Source organism: Mus caroli, chromosome 1 (assembly GCF_900094665.2).
Source record: "Mus caroli chromosome 1, CAROLI_EIJ_v1.1, whole genome shotgun sequence".
In the NCBI taxonomy this organism is placed as follows: Eukaryota; Metazoa; Chordata; class Mammalia; order Rodentia; family Muridae; genus Mus; species Mus caroli.
The window spans coordinates 47,196,200-47,203,554 of NC_034570.1; the positions used below are offsets into that span (position 1 = coordinate 47,196,200).

General features: G+C 38.3%; 1 protein-coding gene across 1 annotated transcript in view; it reads right to left on the reverse strand.

The window, feature by feature from the left end:
- The window catches only part of LOC110295232 (dynein heavy chain 7, axonemal-like), a 151,034-nt gene that overhangs the window by 118,886 nt on the left and 24,793 nt on the right, over positions 1–7,355 (reverse strand). The gene's annotated exons all lie outside the window — the stretch shown is intronic.

Sequence of the window (7,355 nt, forward strand, 5' to 3'; positions counted from 1 at the left end):
TCTGCAACCCTATAGGTGAAACAACAATATGAACTAACCAGTACCCCCTGGAGCCCTTGTCTCTAGCTGCATATGTATCAGAAGATGGCCTAGTTGTCCATCATTGGAAAGAGAGGCCCCTTGGTTTTGCAAACTTTATATGCCTCAGTACAGGGGAACGCCAGGGCCAAGACGTGGGAGTGGGTGGGCAGGGGGAGTGTGGGGGGTTGGGGAGAGGGTATGGGGGACTTTGTGGATAGCTTTGGAAATGTAATGACGAAAATACCTAATAAAAAGTAAAATAAAATAAAATAAAAATGGAGACATAATAACAGAAACTAAGGAAATGAAAAAAAATCATTAGGTTTTACTTTGAAAAACCTTATTCCACAAAATTGAATAATCTAAATGAAACTGATGATTTTTTTTTTCTAGACAAATAGTACTTACCAAATTTAAATCATGATCAGGGAAACTATCTAAACAGTCCTATAACTGTTAAGGAAAATAGAAGCAGTCATTAACAGTCTCCCAACCAACCAAACAACCAAACAACCAACCAAACAATCAAAAAAGCCCAGGACCAGAGGGTTTTAACACAGAATTGTACCAGTATTCAAAGAAGAGCTAATATCAATACTCCTCAAACTATTCCACAAACAAGAAACAGAAAGAACACTGCTCAATTAATTTTATGAGGCCACAGTCAGCCTGATACCTAAACCACATAAAGACTCAACAAAGAATCTCATAACAATTTCCCTTATGAACATTGATGCAAGAATACTCAATAAAACTTTTGTAAACTGAATCCAAGAACACATCAAAAATGTCATTCACCATGATCAAGTAGGCTTCATGCCAGAAATGCAGAGAAAATTCAATATACAAAAATCCATCGACATAATCCACAATATAAGCAAACTGAAAGAAAAATCACTTTATCATCTCATTCAATGCTGAAAATGCCCTTACAAAATCCAATAGCCCTTCATGTTAAACATCTTGGAGAGATCAGAGATACAAGGCATATACCTAAACATAATAAAAGCAATAGAAGCAAGCCAATAGCCAATCTCAAATTAAATGGAGAGAAACTTAAAGCAATCCCACTAAAATCAGGGACAAGATAAGGCTGCCCACTCTCTCCCTATCTATTCAATATAATACTTAAAGTTCTAGCTAGAGCAATAAGACAACCAAAGGAGATCAAGGGGATATAAACTGGGAAGGTAGAAATCAAAGTATCACTTTTTGCAGTAATATATGATCATATATATCAGCAATCACCAAAATTCTACCAGAGAACTCCTACAGCTGGTAAACACCTTCAGAAAAGTGGCTGGATACAAAATTAACTCAAAGAAATCAGTAGCTCTCCTTTATACAAATGATAAATAGGTTGAGAAAGAAATTAAGGAAACAACAACCTTCACATTAGCCACAAAAATATAAAATATTTAGTAATTCTAATCAAGCAAGTAGAAGAACTGTATGACAAAATTTCAAGTCTGCGAAGAAAGAAATCAAAGAAGACCTCAGAAGATGGAAAGATCTCCCATGCTTATGGATATGTAGGATTATAGTGAAAATGACCATCTTACCAAAAGCAATCTACAGATTCAATGCAATTCCTATGGAAATTCCAACACATTTTTTTCACAGATCTTGAAAGAACAATTCTCGACTTCATATGGAAAAACAAAAAACGTAGGATATTTTGTTTTGTTTTGTTTTTTGGTTTTTTTGAGACAGGGTTTTTCTGTATAGCCCTGGCTGTCCTGGAACTCACTTTGTAGACCAGGCTAGCCTCAAACTCAGAAATCCACCTGCCTCTGCCTCCCAAGTGCTGGGATTAAAGGCATGCGCCTCCACCACCCGGCAAAATGCAGGATTCTTAAAACAACCCTGAACAATAAAGGAACTTCTAAAAGAATAACCATCTCTGATCTCAAGCTGTATTGCAGAGCAATAATAATAAAAACTGCATTGTATTGATACAGAAACAGACAGGTTGATTAATGGAATTGAAGAAAAGACCCAGAAATAACCTGCCCCCCCACACACACACATTTGGACACTTGATTTTTGATAAAGAAGTCAAAACCATAATACAATGGAAAAAAGAAAGCATCTTCAACAAATGGTTCTGATATAATTGGATGTCTGCATGGAGAAGAATGCAAATAGATCCATATTTATCACACTGCAAAAAACTCAAGTCCAAATGGATCAAGGACCTCAACATAAAACTGTATATACAAAATCTAATAGGGAAAAAGTGGGGAAATGCCTTGAACTTATTGGTACATGAGACAATTTCCTGAACAGAACCCCAATGGCTCTGGGTTCAAGATCAACAATTGATAAATAGGAACTCATGAAACTGAAAAGCTTCTGTAAAGCAAAGAACACTGTCAATAGGACAAAATGGCAGCCTATAGATTGGGAAAAGATCTTCACTAACCCTATTTCTGACAGAGGGCTAATACCCAAAATATATAAAGAACTCAAGAAGTTAGACTCCAACAAGCCAAATAACCCAATTTTTAAAATGGGGTACAGAGCTAAAAAGAGAATTCTTAACAGAGGAATCTTGAAAGGCCAACAAGCACTTAAAGAGATGTTCAATGTACATAGTCAACAGGGAAATGAAAATCAAAACAACCTAAGATTCCACCTTAAACCAAAACCAAACCAAACCAAACCAAAACCAAAAACACCTCAAATGACAGTACACACTGGCTAGGATGTGAAGAAAGGGGAACACTCCTCCATTGCTGGTGGGAATGCAAGCTTGTACAACTAATCTGGAAATCCATTTGGTGGTTTCTCAGAAAATTGTAAATAGACCCAGCTATACTGCTCCTGGGCATATAACAAAAAGATTTTCCAACATACCACAAGGGCACATGCTTCACTATATTCATAGCAGCTTTATTCATAATAGCCAGCAATGAAAACAACCCAGATGTCCCTCAACTGAAGAATGGATACAGAAAATGTGGTTCATTGACACAGTGGAATACTAACCAGCTATTAAAAATAAGGACATCTTGAATATTTGCAGGCAAATATCATCCTGAATGAGGTAACCCAGACCTAAATGGACATGCATAGTATATAATTCACTCACTGATGAGTGGTATTTTCCATAAACTACATGATACCCACGATACATGTCACAGACCCAAAGAAGCTAAACAAAAAGGAAGACCCAAGAAAGAATATTTGAATCTCACTTAGAAGGAGGAATACAATATTCTTCGGGGGGTGCAGAAGGAGGGAGGAAGTTGAGGAGAGTGGATGGGGATGAGAATGGGGGATGGGTTCAGGATCAGATGTGGAGAGAGACAAGAGAGTGGACCAGAGGGACAAGAGCATGAATGGAAATCTGCATGCAGCTGCCAGAGGTGGGGATGGGGATTCTCTAGGAAGTGCCAGAGACCTGGGATGGGGGAAGCTCCCAGGAGTCAATGAAGGTAATGCATAGCAGTGAGGATATGCAACCTGAGGAAGCCACCAGGACCCCCTCCCCTCTGGAGGGATAAAGGCACCAACCCACCCACAGAACTTTCAACCCAAAATATGTTCTGTCTGAAAAAAAAATACAGGGACAAAAATGGAGCAGCAATTGAGAGAATGACTAGCCAATAACTGGCCCAAGTTGAAACCCATCCATTAGGCAAGCACCAACTCATGACACTATTAATGGTACTCTGTTATGCTTGCAGACAGGAGCCTAGCATAACTGTCCTCTGAGAGGTTCCATCCTGAAGCTGTCTGAAACAGATGCAGATACCTACATCGAAACATTGGACAGAGGTTGGAGACACTTAAGGAAGAGTTGGGGGAAGGATTGAAGGCCCTGAAGGGGACAACAACTCCACAGGAAGATCAACAGTGTCAACTCACCAGGCCTTCCGGATGCTCTCAGAGATTGAACCCCCTGGACTGAGGCCCCTGGCACATATGTACCAGATGGGCAGCTCAATCTCTATGTGGGTCCCTTAACAACTGGAACAGGGGCTATTCCCAAAGCTGTTGTATGTCTGTAGAATCTGTTACTCAACAGAGCTGCCCTTTCTCAGTGGGAGAGGATATGCCTAACCCTGAAGAGACCTGATGAGTGGGGATACTCAGGAGTGGGGCCCACTCTCTCTCAGAGGAGAAGAGAGAGGGGAAATAGGGGAAAGATCTATGTGAGGAGAGAAATGGGAGGTGTGAAAGCAATTGGGATGTAAAAACAATAAAAAAAAACCAAAAAACAAACAAACAAAAAAAAAAAACAAAACAAAAAAAACCTTTTATTTTTTTGTTTTGATTTTGGGTTTTTGAGACAGGGTTTCTCTGTATAGCCCTGGCTGTCCTGGAACTCACTTTTGTAGACCAGGCTGGCCTCAAACTCAGAAATTCGCCTGCCTCTGCCTCCTGAGTGCTGGGATTAAAGGCATGCACTACCAAGCCGGGCAAATAAAAACATTTTAAAAATTAAAAATAAATACAAGCATTTTCTTCTCATGAAACAGTAAAAAGAAAAATCAATACACAAATAAAAATACAAAAAAATTATTCAAATAATTGAAAAATATGAGAAACAAGAAGCTAACATCAGGTGTAAAAACACATAAAATGGTAGAGTTATCTTTTTTTTTATGTTTTCACGTGTGCTTAAAATCTAGTTGCTTTTCCAAACAAGAGACTCAATTATGTAGAACAGCAGGGATGCACAGAGATTTTCCAGTATTCTCACCAGTTCAATTCATATGGTAGACTTACAGTCAGCCATCTCAATAACTACAAGAGGAAGGGAATGGGGAATGAGAAGAAACTGTTAGATTCCAGAAGAATATAAGGCCTAGGGTCAGACAAAGACAATGGTTGAGTGATACCTGTAGTAAGAATTTGGGTTTCTTTTAAAAACACAAAAGTGTGAATATGGTTGGGATTTTGTTTTGTTTTGTTTTTTGTTTTTGTTTGTTTGTTGTTTTTTAAAAAGATTTATGTATGTATGTATGTATGTATGTATGTATGTATGTATTTATTTATTTATTTATTTATTTATTATAAGTACTCTGTAGCTATCTTCAGACATGGGATATGAGGATGTTTCAGATTGCCCACAGCAACTAACTGTGATTTATCTCGTGCTCTGGCGGACATATGATTTCTGCCAACTGAAGATAGTTTATGTTTGGAATTCTGGGGACTCCTGAGAGGGTATATAAATGCTAGAGCACTGGGAGAGGCCCCTGCTGCTCCCGCTGCTGCTGCTGCTGCTGCTGCTGCTGCTGCTGCTGCTGCTGCTTCCTGCTGCAGATTTTGCTGGTTTGCTGTTACTGTTTGCTGATTGCTTTTGCTGTCTGGTGGATTTCTGGTTGGAGATATCCTGACAACAAAGATTGGATTTGCCACTAGGAATTCAACACTTCTAATCTCCAGGAAGTAGTCTAAAGAGATCTATGCCCTCTTCTCCGTATAACCTTCTTTCTCACCTCCCTAGTATTGGTGGACTGGAAAGGATTGGGATGGAGAAGACTGGAAGATAAAATAACCCAATTAAGTAGACAAAAAGTATGGTTACTGTGTATATGATTGGCCTATGGAGTGGCACTATTAGGAGGTATGGCCTTGCTGGAGTAGGTGTGTCAGTGTGGATGCAAATAATCTTTTCTAGAATATAGGAAATCTTAATACTAGCAGTTAACAACCAAATCCAAAAAAATGCAATTTTCAAGAGCAAACAAAAATTAAACACTATTCATTTATAAACCAGCAATATACTTGAAAACCTAAAACAAGTGGAAAAATATATTATATCCATCTCTTAGAAGACTTCCTAAATTGTCAATCTATAATATAGATCATGAATGTCAATGTAATCAAAATAAAAATTTCAAGAAGATATCTTTAAGATATTTATATTTTATTCTAAAATTTATATTGAGGTAACAACTAAACAAAATGTTTTTTTTTTTTTTAAGAGAAGACAAAAAAATAGAAGACATGTAGAGGAATTTTTATACAGCAACATGGCTGCTCAGGGATGGAATCACTTCCAAAGATAAGATGTAGCTGAAATGATATGCCCTGGATTACAGTATGATCCACCTGGAATCTAGACATGCCCTTAATATACACCTTTATTCTCAAACAATGTAGGTATGGTTAATTTGTACAAGGAAGTGGCCATCTTTGAAAGTGACATCTAATTGAGGGGAAGACAAAGTGACACATCAAAAGAAGATTTGACAGAATGAGCCAGAGGTAGGATATGCCCAACTCAAATGAGAACAGCAGAGGAAGAGAGACTACTTAAGAGCATTGAGAGGGGTGGTGGTGATGAGATGCGTTATGTGTATGTATAGCAGGGTTTTACAGAGACAGGTTGTGGAGAGAACAAGCTAGACACGGGTGAAGACAGAACAAACCAGAGAATGAGAAGGAGCCAGAAGATTAGAACAGATTGCCAAATGGGGCATATGAGACCAGGCAGAGCAATTGAGTCAGAAGCAGAGAGCAAGTAGACTGAATCAGTCAGGTTGGAAGGTTAGATTGTAAGAAGCCTAGAAGCTTCCAAGCCTAGACATAGGGATAGTTAGAACAGAGAAAGAAATGATCTGGGCCCAGCCCAAGCCCTGTGTTTACACAGCTTGGGTATGGCTCTCATCTCATCACTTCATCTGAGGAAATAAAAGTGATAAAGACATATTATTACCTAACTCAAGACTACACAAAGTTTTCAGAACCAAGCTGATACAATACTTGCATCATGGTAGGCAGATAGCTCAAGGTATAGAATAAAGAATCCCACAGCAGACTCATATGTATAAGGACAGTACATTTTCAATAACAATACAGCAGTGAAATTGATGGGGAAGCGATGACGTTTTAGAAAAGCTGTGCTGGGGTAGCTCTGTCTCCCTCTTTATGTAAGCATATGAATGAGCCTCTGTAATTACAAATAAATGAATAGTGTTCTATGCCTAGTTAACAGCTGTAGCCAACTTTTGTCCTATCAAATACTGTTCCTCATGTGGCAAGTTCTTCATTGAAGATCAGAAGAACATAAATTCAGCTTTTTTGGTGGGAGGGGGTCCACAAAATATTAGATGAATAAAATGCAGGTAGGTCGAAAAGTAAATGCTTGTTTTCAGAATAACCCGTGGAAGCATTTATTGTGGAAGGTGTTATACAGCATATTTTAGTGGAAATAATTTCATGATAAGAATGAAAACATTGAAAGAAAAGTGAACAAGCATTCTGTTTACTTGCTTACATTGCCACCATCATTTTACATTATTTTTGACAAAAATAAGAATAAAATGTGTTGATGAAAGGATGGACCATTTAGAGACTGCCGTACCCAGGGATCC